The 14,976-nt window shown below is 41.2% G+C and overlaps 1 protein-coding gene across 8 annotated transcripts in view; it reads left to right on the forward strand.

The window, feature by feature from the left end:
* The window catches only part of phf21ab (PHD finger protein 21Ab), a 57,774-nt gene that overhangs the window by 2,651 nt on the left and 40,147 nt on the right, over window positions 1-14,976 (forward strand). The window lies entirely within an intron of this gene.

Below are 14,976 nucleotides of genomic sequence, written 5' to 3' on the forward strand. Positions count from 1 at the left end.
AAACCCATGTCTTGCATACGTCTGTGCGTGGTGGTTCTTGAAGCACTGACTCCAGCTGCAGTCCACTCTTTGTGAATCTCCCCCACATTTTTGAATGGGTTTTGTTTCACAATCCTCTCCAGGGTTTGGTTATCCCTATTGCTTGTACACTTTTTTCTACCACTTTTTTTCACTACTTTTTTTTTGACGAGCATATGGATTTTATGAAAAGTTGAATATGTTTCAACAAAAGGCACTTGATATAGCTAAATAGCCAGCATAAATGTTTAGTGTATTAGCATTAAAAGCTAATTCCCAATACAGTTCTTTCACCAAGTTCCAAAAGGGCCTTGTGTAATAATTATATACATGTCAGTCAAATCAGATTGTTTTTCACATAAATTTTATTTACATAATTTAAGTTTGCCAACACTAGATATCAAACAAAATCCAGAGACTTTATAAAGTGAAGGATGGAGCTGAAAGTATAGCCCATCTAAACCGATGATGTGAATCACTCAGGGTATGGATTTCTCTGAGCGGACTTGAAATGGTGTAAAGAATTTATTAAAGAGAGGAGCGCCCACTCTTCAGCTAAAGCAGGATGAGAGGCAGGTGGGCAGTGGGAGTGACTGTGTGCTGCCACAGTGACATCATTGGAACAATTTGTGTGTTTGTTTGCGTGCGTGTGACGTGTGTATGTGCTGATATGGCCTACAGTCCATAATGGTCCATATTTTAAGTGAACATAATTTCATTTAAAATATGGACCGTTATTCATAGATATTGTTAATGTAATGTGCATGCAAAATAGATTGCCTCAAGCCCAACCTGCAGACAAAAAAAATTCACCCCTCAAAATTATTTTACGGTTTTGTTGGAAAACTGCAGACCACGCAACCCTGGTGTCTTCAAAGGTTTGACAAGATTAAGATTAGAATAAGATTAAAAAAAATAATATTCTAAAGAAATATTAATGCCATTTAAAGTAAAGGCACACCCTTTGTTTTCCTGAGCATATCCTTATAAGAAGTTACATTAGATATAGAAAGTGACTAGGGTTGCTAGGGAAGGACTGAAAAGTACATAGTACATTTTATTTCTCTGAGGCTAATACCAACTTTACTTCTTTTTCATTATCTTAGCATGTGGTCCAGCAGAAGTCGTAGAACGCTACACTAAAGTCCTGAAGACCTACAACAAACAGTCAATCACTGCTGCATGCAAAAAGACGGGAGTGGACCGCAACATTATCACCTTAAATGCACCCATTGCTGAGCTTGCCATCACTGCCCCAGAGAAATATGCTGAGCTAAGGGAGCAACATACCAGAAAGCTTTAAGATTTTGCTGGTAAATGTCTGGATGCTATTGTTACCAGTACGGACATAGAGGACAAGGTCCAGGCCCTGAAGAGGTCAGGGAAACTACTGCCTCTTGGGAAGGGCAATTTTTAAGCGACTGGTACTTTGTGTTTCCATTTATCTTTGTTAGCCTGTTCCAAAAGTGCAATGTTTGATATTTGAGAAATAAAATTTTGTTATATTTTCTAAAGGGATTTTTATTTTTTGAATTGTAAAACTGCCTCAAATTTTAAGTTGCCATTTTTATTTTATTTTATGTGTTATATGCGCTACACTACATTTATAAATATATATATTTTTTATGTTTCTGGCGTCAGTATATAATTGCACTAATTGTTGACTGCTTTCAAAGGCTTGTTTACTAAAACAAATACCTTTCCAAAAGATCTGTCTAAAAGTGTGTTTTTAAGCTTCATCACTAACTCACTGTGTGTGTGTTGTTCAAATGGATCATTTATTAATAATTTATCATACTTTATACACAATACATTCATCTTAATAAGACACTGTTCCCACTTTAGTTTAGGTAGCTGCAAAGAAGCATTGTTAATGGTTTATAAGAGCATAATAAAGGATTTATTAGCCTTAATCAGGCATTAATATAAACCTCTTACAGTGTATTTACATAGTCATTAAACATCTATTTAACATTGATAAGTGGTCTATAAACTGACACATTTCTAATAACTGCTCATAAATATCTTACAAGCCAATAATGCGTGTTTTTTTTAACCATAATTAAAACTGATTAAGTATCATTCATGTCAATAAATATCATAACATAACACATATCAATAACATATGGTATATATAAGTTGTTAACCAGTTTTCAGTAAGTGTTCAAAAGGATGGTAATAAGAAATAATAAATGTGCAAATTCATATTTTCATAAATACTTGCATAGTCGTATTAATGTCAATAAACATCTTATTCATTTTTACAAGCTGTCTATAAACATTTAAAAAATTTCTTAATAAGGTCTTACAAATGTCTTACAAGTAAATATTAAATGTGTTAATTACTGTAATTAACCATTATAAAGTCTAATTAATGTTCATACACATCTTATTAATGTTTATGACTGGTACAATATAACTATTATAACAATATAACAGTTCTAATGAGAGCCTTATAAGTGTATTATAAGCAATAATAAATGTGTTAATTGTGCTTTAATTAACACTTACATGGAGTAATTATATGCATCTTATAAGGTCTTATACGTGTCTTATTAACTGTTAATTACTGCTTATTACAGGCACCTTAAAATAGAGTGTTACTGGAGGGGGAAACAGCTATCCTGACTCTATCCAGACTACAATTTACCCTTCGCTAAGCCACGCCCCAGATACATAGCTGGCCAATCACAGCGCACTCACTCTAACTGAGGTCCGACACTTTCATAGCTTCTATCCACTGACTCGTATGCAAAAGGAGTCATTTTCTAGCTTATTTTTGCCGTATTTTTCCAAAATATGGCCAAACACTGTTCCTGGGGCACTTTTAATAATTATAGTCGCTACCCAGAGATGGGGCTGAAACGATTTTATCAATTAAATCGATAAAATTGATTAATAAAATGCTTCGACACAAATTCTTTGCATCGATACTTCGTTTAATCCATTTAACTATACAGCACAGTGTTTCGCACGGACATTTATTTATACGCTGTGAACACAACGTGATTATAATGGAGCTGTTTGCAAAGTGGAGGAAGAGAAAGAAAATAGCGATTATTATTATTTCAAGCTAAAGAAAACAACAACTCTGTAATGTCACAGTCCGTCCACCGTAAAACGAAACTTAAGTCGCCTTGACAACAGCACGATGACAGCTGAACAAAAAGGGCTCTGCCGCCACCAAGCAAAAGTACTGCTTAAACGACGCATCGATGAATCGTTGAAATAATCTATCAGAGCTTCGAATACTAAAATCATCGTTAGCCACAGCCCTACACAGAGAGGTTGAAAGGAGAAGTACAATTTATTCCCTTTCCAAAACCTAAAACAAATCCAGACAAATGTAGGCTCTGGATTGTTCCTAAAGTAATGTTAGTTAGCTAACTTAATACTAAATGTAATGTTATATAGCCCTACTGTTCTGCTTTTAAATGATTGTAATAGTGAACAGAGACCTACCCAGCTGTATTGTCACCTCCTTCTCAACAGTCAGGTAGCCTAAGTTAATACAGTACATCATTTTCACTCTGATCGTTAGGCTTTAGCTTATGTCTTTATTTATTTTTTTCAGTTTTACAGCCTGAATACAACCTTCAAATGTATAATGCAACTACAAAACTGTCTGCTTCTTTCTGAGATTGCTGTTTCCAAAATTTTAACAATATTTCTCCAGGGAGTGCAGTTATAGACTGTAGCAGCACCGTGATAAAAGTCAGACCGGTCAGACAGTAACTAAGGGGGTGTGGCTTAGCAAAGGGTCAATTACCAACACCTCTAAAGCTATGAAGTTATGACATTTTGTTTTATCAAACAACAGTGTATTCATCCGCCCAGCACTTCACATGCTTCCTTTTTCCAGGGCTTTCAACTGCCTCTATCAGCAAATGGAGTTTGTTAAATTGTAAAGTTGTTTCAGTTGTCATTAGTCACAGTCAGCACTTTTAACAAACCATTCAACACTATTGATCACTGCTGGTACACAGACCTGGCGGGACACATCAACTGTTCTTTCATATATAAACTTCTGTGCTGAGAGTCTTTCTGAAATATAAACTGTTAAAGCGTTCCCCAACCAAAAACCATGCTTCAAGAGCAAGGTGAAGACCCTGTTCAGAGCTTGGGATTCTGCGTTTAAGTCTGGGACCTGCAGGCCTACAAAGAGGCACAGCAAAACCTGGGGAGGGGCATCAGTGAGGCCAAACACAGGTACTAGCAGAGGATAGAGAACACTTTGCCAGCAACAACTCGAGATGCATGTGGCAGGGGATAAAGACTCTCTGGCTATGAGGACAGCTACATAGCCACAAATCCCGTGGACAGCATAATGCCAAAGACCCTGAACGACTTCTTCAGTCGCTTCAACCCCCGAAACAGGGCCAACACCCATTCTGCACTACCAGGACGACCCCATACAGCTGCACCAACGTCAGGTCAGATCCAACCCATGAAAAGTCAACGCAAGGAAAGCAGCTCGTCCAGATCGAGTTACTGGAAGAATCCTGAAGACCTGTACAGACCAGTTAGCAGAGGTATTTACCACCATCTATAACCTCTTGCTACTACGGTCTGCAGCCCCCACCTGCTGTAAGTCAGCCACAATCATCCCAGACCAAAAGAAAAGTACAGTGAACCTCCTTAATGTCTATCGTCCAGTAACTCTAACCCCCATCATCACCAAATGTTTTGAGAGACTCTACATCTCTCACATTTAATCTGCCATCCCTGCTGACCTGGACCAACACTAGGTTGCATATAGAGCAAACAGGTCGACAGAGGATGCAGTCATCACATCTCTTCACCCAGCCTTTACATACCTGGATCATACCTTATATAACACCTATATAAGAGTGTGTGGTGTTTGTGGATTTTAGCTCAGCTTTTAACAGCTATCCCTCACAAATTGGTTAAAAAACTGAGCTACCTGGGCTTAGGCAGTCCTCTAGGCACATGGATACTGGACTTCCTGAGCAACAGAGCCCAGAACGTCAGAAAGAGAGATGACACGTGATCTACTCTACTTGTCCTGTCAACTAGGATTGGAGATATGAGAGATTCTGTTTTTGAACTGCCCATGGGAAGAATGTACAACCTCTGGGAGGTTTGGCATCTTTCCAACCACGGTGTAAGGCATCAACCTCCATTTGTCCTTCAGCTTGTGCTTTCCTGTGACACCAAAGTTTCTCAACAGGATTCGATCTCCCTCTTCTAAGACTTGCTCTTTCACTAACCTGTCATGTGCTTTTTTATTTCTCATGTGATTCTTGTCAGCAGCTTCGGCAGCCAGTTGGTATGCTTTGCGAAGATCAGCCTTCAACTTAGTAACATACTGCTGGTACGTCACACCTTTTTCACTCTGTCCTGGTACTCCAAAACAGATGTCTACAGGTAGGCGAGCTTCTCTTCCAAACATCAGCAGATAAGGGGAGTAGCCAGTTGCCTCGTTTCGGGTGCAATTATAGGCATGCACCAAATGACTAATTTTCTGACTCCCCTTTTGCTTTTGATTTGGATCCAGAGTCCCAAGCATGGATAGGAGGGTGCGATTAAATCGTTCCCCCTGAGGATGGTATGGTGATGTCCTAGACTTACGGGTCTCTAACATTTTCAGAAGGTCTTGGATGAGTTTACTTTCAAAATCTCGCCTTTGATCTGAATGTATCTGTGCAGGGAGTCCATAATGCACAAAATACCGCTCACAGAGAATCTTGGCAACCGTTGAAGCCCTTTGATCCTTTGCAGGAAACGCTTGTGCGTACCTGGTAAAATGATCAGTCTCAACAAGGATATTTGCAAATCCCTGAGAATCAGGTTCAAGGGATAAAAAAATCCATGCAGACCAGATCAAGTGGGCCTTTACTGGTGATCTGATTTAAAGGTGCCGCTCTCTGACGTGCTGTCTTTCGTGCAACACATCTGCCACAGTTCTTGACATACTGTCCCACATAGGTCACTTGGGGCCTGCAGAATTGGCATTTGTCTATTGACAAATTCAGACTAGCTTCTTCCAGTCTGTCCATCACCTTGAGGAGCCTTTGTTCATGTTCTTCCAAGGTTTTGCCGAATACGATCAAGTCATCCAAGTACACAATGACCTCCAGCATGTGCATGTCCCCAACCGCTTTCTCCATAAGTCTCTGAAAGGTTGACGGTGCCCCTGTGATTCCCTGTGGCATCCTCTCAAACTCATAAAATCCCAGGGGGCATATAAAAGCGGTTTTCTCTTTATCCTTGTCTGCCATCGGGGTCTGATAGTAACCACTGCGCAAATGCAACACTGAAAACCACTTGCTTCCAGCCAAACAATCCAGTGCATCATCAATTTGGGGCACTGTGTACTGATCAGGGATGGTTCTGCGACTTCAGCCACGGGGCTGTCATCAGGATTAACTTTGGGGAACTTCATGACAGGTAGAGGTTTGACTTTCTGCTCTGAAACACTCTTAGTGACTGGATGTTATCTGGTTCTGTGACTTCATCATAGGAAGTGGATGGTCTGACCTTGCGAACATTGGTGCCAATCAGGATAGGAATGTTGTCTGAACAGCGGGGATCTGGGAACACCAGGGCAAGGACAGGTATTGCCTTGGCTTTGCCTGGGTTCTTCTCTGGAAGCTCTAACTCCACTTGGATGTAGCCTATGTAAGGATAACTGCTCCCTGAATCACTAAGACCCCAAATGGCTAGACCACTGACTGGATGTAGGGGTACATGTGAAATGTGCTTGGCATACCAGCTATCAAAGACAATTGTTACTTGTGATCCGCTATGAAGGAGAGCAGTGCATTGCTGACCCTCTACTTTTACACAAGCGGTGGAAGGTGGTCCAATAAGTCCCTCTGGAAGACTACTAGTCTGGACATTCACAGAACTTTTCCTTACGCCGACGTTATGAGCGTTCCCAGGGGTTGTGGCAGCCCTTTTTTCTCTATGATTTGCCCTCAGTTGTCGTTGAGCACGGATCAGTTTCTGTATCACTTTCTGGTGGTTTTCTGCAACATTGCATTTAGTGGAAAAATGCCCGTCCTCACCACAACGATAGCAGAAGCAATCACTTGAGTCTCTCTGTGATGAATCTCCCTCTCGTTTCCACATGAGCGGAGACTCTTGACTGAGTTGGCTTTGCTGGGGGACTGTGGTAAGTTTGATGGACATCACTGAGACCTGTTTCCTTAGTCTTTTAACCTCCTTCTTCAAGGCTTGCAGATCTTTATCTCCCCCTGAGGCTTCTGCTTCAGGAGTCACTGTAGTTTCAAAGGCAGGTAATGGAGTAGGCTGTGCAGTTGACAAGGCTGTAAGTTCAGTAACTTGTAATTTCAGTTCTTGTATCTGAGCTTTGAGATCTTGTACTTCTGCCTCTGCTGGAATGGCAACAGTTTTAACATGCACGGTTTTGTTTGGGTTCAGCTTACGGCGGGAGGCTTGATACTCCTCTTCCATGCGAATCTTTACTTAGTAGCTGTAAAAAAGTATGTGGTTGTTCACTTCGCTCCCTAAGCCTGAGGTTTAGGAGCATCAGGTCAGCTCTGGTGGCTCCTTTAATAAGTTGGTCAAGGCGTGCTCTATCTGCAGTGGCAGGTTGCAAACTTCCCTTTTGAATTAATTTGTTCAGGACTCTCTCCATTCTCCTCAAGAAGCCGAAAAGCGTCTCACTTGGGTGCTGACTTAGCATTCTAAAGGCAAAATAGAGCTCTTCGCCTGTTTTAGGCGTGCCAAAAGTGTTCTCGATCACATCAATATACTCTTTAGGAGTTGCGTCTGGGTTGTTGAAACATACAGCTTGCAGGATCTCTAGTGCTGGACCCTTTACACTTTCCTTTATTCTCATTTCTCTGTTGGGTCGATCACACTCCTATCATTAGTCGTGCTTGCTCTATCCAGTTATCTAGCTGCTCTTCTCCAGGAGGTGTGGGGATGACACCAGAGAAAGTTCTCAATCTCCTGTATGAGTTATTGTCATTAGTAGACCTAGACGTTCTCTGCATTACGTCTCCTACGGCTCTAATAATGGCTTCAGGTGTGGATGCTTGGAGGGAAAAAGCAGGACCAGTTACTTGTTGTTCCTCCTGGGAAACATCCCCTATTCGTCCATCAGTGGACACATTTTCCTCTTCAACAGTTCCAAAAATCCTCCATGGTGCAACACTGTTCTCCGGTAACACATCCATGAGGATAACTTTCGTGTCAACTTTCTCCTTACATTCACATAATACAGCTAGGCCTTGGCTTTGAGGGTCATACATCCTTCCTCTGACCTTTACACGTCCAAGAGCTTTTATGGACTGCATGGTTTCTTCAATGAAATCACTCTGTGTGTCTTCTGGGACATCTTTGACCAATATGGCATGTTCAGGATTAATGCCTTCTCCTTTACACCAGTGTAGTAGTTGTGCCATGATGCCTTGGTCTGGTAAAAGCTAACCTTAGCTAAGACGATTACCTTCAACTTGTATGTGAAACTAATAGCTTAGATTGTTTTAAATTGAATTTTTATAGTGATTATAATAAGCTTTAACAGTTACTTTTAATTCTGTCTTTAACTTAATGAGCCTATGAAATGAGTAGAGCAGCTTTAATTTATTCTCTGTTAAATGTTCTTATTGTATCACTTTTGATGTTGGGTCAGGAAATAACATTACAACTAAATTATCCCAGCGGGATAATTAATAATAATATATTTTTATGTAGCACCCCACCACCCTGTATAAGCGCTTAGCTTTAGACCTGACTGATGGGGTGTTATGGGTTCGGTGTTTGTTTCAAAAAGGTAGCTACGCCGAAGGTTTACCTGTTTTGGGTGACTCCTGAAATACCCTCTTAATATACACAGAAATTGTCAAACTAAGCATTTAAATCTCTCCACATAATATATTTGAAATAACTGACCCAACAATTCTCTTATGTTAACAGGAATGATATTTTACTGACTGCTTTCCTTTTTAAATGTAGTACAAAAAGTATCACTGGTTTCTTCAGATAATGCAGCAACACAAACCAATACAAAACACAAAATATACCTCTTTAAAATAAATTTTGTTTTAGAAAGAATATTAAACTCGAATACCTTTGCCAAAAGTTGGCAAATAATTACTTTAAAATTATAGAAAACCTGTCTTTGATACCAAAATACTATATCACACACTGTTGATTCTTATTTCTTCAGCAAACGTCTTGTTTTTGCTTTTTCTGCTTTACCCTTCAAAACATTAATAGGCTAACTCCAAATACTTTCATGTACTTAATCAGTTACCACACAAACACACATCGGGGCATGCACACACACACAGTCTCTCAGTTGCGCGCAAAAATAAAGAAGTTGCAGGGCTGTGTGTAGCTCGGGTGCGGTGCGGCCGACAAAATCCTTTTTTCCCTCTCTCTCAACAGAGTAACAATACACACGGTCCAACTCACAGTTCAGCATCCGTCCAGAAGAAACAGAGCAGGAAGCGATGAAAAGATGAATCCAAACGGCAGTGGAGGCGAGGTCCTCGTTAGGTCCTCGTGCGGAAACTCCAAACAGTCCAAGATCAGCAATGGCGTCCTCTGCTCCAGTGGCTCGCCGACGTTAGCTCAGTTAGCCCAGCCCCACTCGCATTAAACCTGCACTCTAACACACTGCGGTTAAGCGAGTACTGTGCTTTACTGTCCTCAGCTATAACGTCTTCTGCTCATACGTTACGTAAACATTCGACAAACTGCATATCTGTAAGTTTCTCCACTTTTCTCCAGCTCCGTGGTCACCTCTCCTACTTCGTGTCTCTCCCGTCTCTCTCTCGCGGCTTTTTTTTTCGTCGTCCCTTCCGTTTTTTTCTTTCCCACCCAGTCCAGCTCATTTTCTTAGTTACAGCCAATCACCACAAGTGACACTGACTTACACCCACAGCAACCAATCAAATGTCAACATCAACAATCACAGCTGAAAATAAAGGAACAATCGGTATTTTTTCCCTTCAGTTTACCTTAATGTTTTACCTCAAACATACAGAACAGTTTATTTTGCAAATATTTACATTTTCATCTCATTTAGGACTAAATTATCTTAATATCTGAGCTAAGCATTACTCTTTCCTTATTAAACTAAATTTCTTTTTAGGTTAAATTCCATACTGAATTATTTCATTCTGCTTTTGAAAGGAACTAACTTATTTTAATCCCTATATTTTACACCAGGGCTACACATATAAGAATCTGTACATTCTGCCTAAATATGTCAGTTATTCGACCAATATGTCAATTGTCGCCGATATTAAGTAACATTATTAAGCCTACTTATTATTTAGGCTTTTCATATTATAATCGTACTGGCAGTAACAAGAAAATCAACAAGAGTATTAATGAAATCAATAGGGATGAGCGAGTACAGCATTATCTGTATCTGTGTCTGTGTTAATTCATATGAATTATCTGTATCTGTACTCGGACTGGGCGGGGCCTAACCCGGAAGTGGGCGGGATTTAACACGGAAGTGGGTCGGGTTGTCTTGAAATGGGTGGGTCTTTAACCGGTATGTTATTTGGGTAGATCAGAAATTGTTATATTTGTTGCTGATTAGAAAACTATTTACATGACAGCATCAGCATTGAGCTTCAGATCAATGGTTTTGATCACGATAACAAACGAACTATATACAGAACAAGTTTTGCAACAATGAATACAACATATGCGGTTGCAATCATGAAGTAAAATGTAATGAACAAGAGTTTTCATAATCAACATAACTTTCTTTTTTTAACTTATAATTTTTTTATGATCAGTGTGAATTTTCTTTTGGTTCTTTTTTATTTTTTTTTATTTCCACACCAGAGGCCTGTACCACGAAGCAGGATTTGAGCTTATCCAGGTAACTTCGGGGTTAACCCTGGGTTTTCAGTACCACGAGTGGTTCACTTCTTACCGGGGTAGATCTCCATGGTAACTTATGCTGAATGCTAACCTGCTCCAGAGCAGGTTATGTTCCAGAAAAGAGATTAACTCTTTGAAAACGCCGCCTACTGACCAATCAGCTCTCTTAGAAAATGACATCACCATCTCTAGGAAATCCCATAGACTGTTTTAGCCAATAGACTGCTTTATGTTTGCAGCGGTGATGTGGAGAAACTCTTGACTAGGCCGATCCGACAGAGACTGATTAAAAGCCTTAGGCTAATGTTGCCTACAGGTTTTTACAGTACAGCAGGATCAGCCTACTTACTGCCTTTAAATGTGTTTAATATTTTTTATTTGCGCCCAGTCTGTTTCACACGCGCAGCCGTTAAAATAAATGGGTTTTATTTTTCTTATGAGGCTGGATATTATGAGCAGTTTGGTAGGGATATTGAAATACTGAATTTTAATATGAACGTAGGCTATCTATTTAGGTTAGTATAGCTTTCTAAGGCCTACTATAGAAACTGTAGTCATGTTCCGTCCCACCTTTTGCGATGTGGGTGTAAAAGGTGGGACGGTGAGTTTTCCGCAGCCTAAATATTGAGATTCAGTCTTTCAAACATTATTTGAGCACATTTTATGGCATGAATGGAGTTTTCGTTTCATTGCTTTATGAAGTTAATTTATAACAATGTTTGGAACACTTCTGAGTGTGTTAAATAAATTAATCTCATTTTTGAAGCAGTGAGAGAGAACGGCCCGAGTCTTTTAATGTGGAAACGCCGACACACAGCCGAACTGAAAGAATAAGGCTGATATTTTCATACAGCTCATGAGAACACTTTTTATCAACGCATTATTATAGACTACGCCTGTTCATTTAGACATTCACACTGTCAGCGACTTTCTGTCTCCCTGCATGTGTCAGATGCGGGCATGCTACTGTTGTATTTCTGAAGTGTTAAAGTTTAATCCTCGTTCGTGAGCAGAGTGGGACACAGCAACACAATAAATCTGTATGTGTGTAGGGGAAGGGCGCTGTGACTACTATCACAGAACGCAGACACAGTCAGCTACCCAGTGAGAATTTTTATTCAATCCGAGCACAGATATTGACTCGTATTACTCGTATAATACTCGTACTCGGCAAAAGTGCTTTATCTGTACCGGAGTATCCGGCTCAACTCTAGAAATCAACAATAAAAATATATAACCTAATCATTTTATTTAGCCTGAATATAGGCTATAACTTAGAAGAAAAAATTAAGAACTATTAGCAATTACAAGAAATTTAGTAAAATAGGTTTAATCTGTAAGTATCTTCGTTTCAACACTTTCACACTACAATGAATCCCTTGGCCGGAAGTGAGGAACAGAGAGAAAGAGGGAGGGGGATGGAAGGAGAGAGAGAGGGAAGGGAGGCAGCCTACACAATATACACACAGAGGTATGTCTCTAAAGGTGATGTTGCTATAGACTGAATGAAATGAATGTTCTCTATTGAGACAGACATGGGTTTGACTCCTGTGAGTTCTCTATTTATCTTTGTTATAATGGCAATGAAAGCTCTCAGGGATTTATTCATTACAGTACTTTAATGGATTGTATGCTGTCCATTTTTATTTTTATGTTTGTAATGAAGACCAGAGAACACCCATCTTCCTCAGAGGCCTATGTATACATGAAGGTAATATTAAAAGTCTTGTCTTCACTCTCTCCGTTTTGTCCTTTAACCGTTGTACTGGGTGACTAATATTAAAGGCAGGGTAGGTAAGTTTGAGAAACTACCAAGAAACTGCTGGATTTTGAAAGTATCCAACAGAGAAACTCCCTCCCCCTCCCTTCTGGGCTCCTTCCAAAGCCACACCCCCAAAACATGTGAATGCGTGTTGCTGACACCACTGAAGGACGAGCACAGTTTGACGAGCGGAGAGCAGCGGCTCACATCAGGGGTAAGAAAACAACAACAACTTTATCATTATGATAAAATAAACAACTAACCTGGCTGTTCTAGCTATCATGTTATTATTGGATAGGTTTAAAAAGACTGACTTTGATTCAGTAACAAGCTGGCTAGCTAACTGTTAGCTAGCCAGCTTGCTAAGCTGGCTAGTTTACGTCAGCAATCTTGCTGACGTAATCTGCACTCTGTGCATGCGTTGGCGTCTGTAGCCACCTGTCGGAAGCTCCGTCTTAAACCGAACTCTTATCCAGTTTTATCCACTCTTTTTCGTTACATTTTTTCCTTTTTATTTAACTTAAGTTTTACGTTGGTTAAGGATTTTAGTCATCCGACATGGATTTTAAGCTAGATGACCGTAAAAAACGCGATCAACGCTACTGATCGCAACAAAGCTCCGGTGACTATGCTAGCCGAGATAACTCTGCCCCATGAGGACTGCTCACTCCTTAAGAAAGCAAACAAGAAGATTGTTGACCTTATGGAAGACATCCGACGACTTTCAGAGGAACTCAAAGAGAAAGATTCCCTGCTGACTGGCTTTATGGATGTGGCTTCAGTATAAGCCAAACAGATTGTTTCTCTTAGCGCAACCGCTAACATCCAGGACACCGTGCTATGGGACCCCTCTAGCCTTCCCAGGCTTTCATCCTGCTCGACTCCGAAGCATCAGTCAACCTGGGCTGAAGTGGTGGTCCGTGGCTGCAAGAGAGGCTCGGACGGGGCTGCTTCTCCTCCGCACATCGGCCTCTCCAACCGCTATGCAGCCCTGTCTGACGACACTCTGGTCCAACCAGCGGATGCACCTGCGGCTTCAAGTCTCCCTGATACGGATCTCTTTCGGCGCACAGTGCCTGCCGACACTGTTGCATCTCCTCCACCGGCTACATCTCCCGCACTTGGCCGCCGGTCTGCCGCTGGGCCTGGTCGGCGGCTGTCATCCCGGTCAAAAACCTCCGCTTCCCGACGTAGGATTCTGAAGGAGGCTGTGCTCCGACGCTCCGGAGGCCGTCTCTACCCTGCACCGTCGGGTAGCCCTTCTCTCAGGTCTGTTACTGCTACTCCAACACACTCCATCCTCAGTCCGCACGCAGTGTTGAAGCAGATTCTGCTCAGTCCTGCTCTGGAACCACACAACCGGCATCTCCGCGTCATCTTTTCTCCCCAACCACACTAATAATTGGTGACTCCATAACCAGAAACATCCGTTTCTTTAACGCTACCTCTCACTGCTTCCCCGGTGCCACCACGGCTGACATTTAAAAAAAACTCCAGGACCTGATGCCATCGCTCCCGTCCTCCATCACAAGAGTGATAGTCCATGTCGGAACAAATGACACAGCTCTTCAGCAGTCTGAGCTGACAAAATCAGATTTTAACCGTCTTTTTAACTTTTTAAAGCAGTGTGGAAAGTCCGTTTTTATCTCTGGTCCCATTCCCACAGTTGGTCACGGTGCTGGCCGCTTCAGTGAGACTCCTTGGCCTCCACAACTGGCTCCAGTCCGCCTGCAGGGCTCATCGTGTGTGTTATGTGGATAATTTTAATATTTTCTGGCAAAGAATGCCTCTTTTTAAGACAGACGGACACCCAAACAAACGGGGCTCAGAAATGTTAGCTGCGCACATACAGCATGTGGTTCGGTCCACACATGATTTACGTGAATGACTAATCATTCATGCAGCACACCTGGACACACCACCGGTCACTGAACACATCTCTTCCTCACTGCCACAAACAACTGTCTCCACCTGCTGGCATGTAAAGCCGTCTGCTCCCAGCGCTGTTCCAAAGACTTCTATTCCTGTCATCATCACGCATAGACCAGTAAACCGAAATGTGCACATCCCACAAAGAAATATTAGTAATCTCTTAAGGATTAGGACAACTGCACCAACTCCAGCACCTAGAACAAACTCATTTAAAATGGCTCTCTTCAATGTGAGATCACTTTCAAGTAAGACTTTTATCTTAAATGATTTTATCTTGTCTGCAAATCTAGATTTTATGTTTTTAACTGAATCATGGTTGCAAATGAATGACTATAGCCAGCTAGCTGAACTGTGTCCGCCTCAATATGATTGTTTTAGTCAACCGAGGGTCAGTGGTCGTGGTGGTGGGCTAGTGAGCGTGT

The sequence above is a fragment of the Micropterus dolomieu genome, linkage group LG22 (genome assembly GCF_021292245.1).
Source record: "Micropterus dolomieu isolate WLL.071019.BEF.003 ecotype Adirondacks linkage group LG22, ASM2129224v1, whole genome shotgun sequence".
Lineage (NCBI taxonomy): Eukaryota > Metazoa > Chordata > Actinopteri > Centrarchiformes > Centrarchidae > Micropterus > Micropterus dolomieu.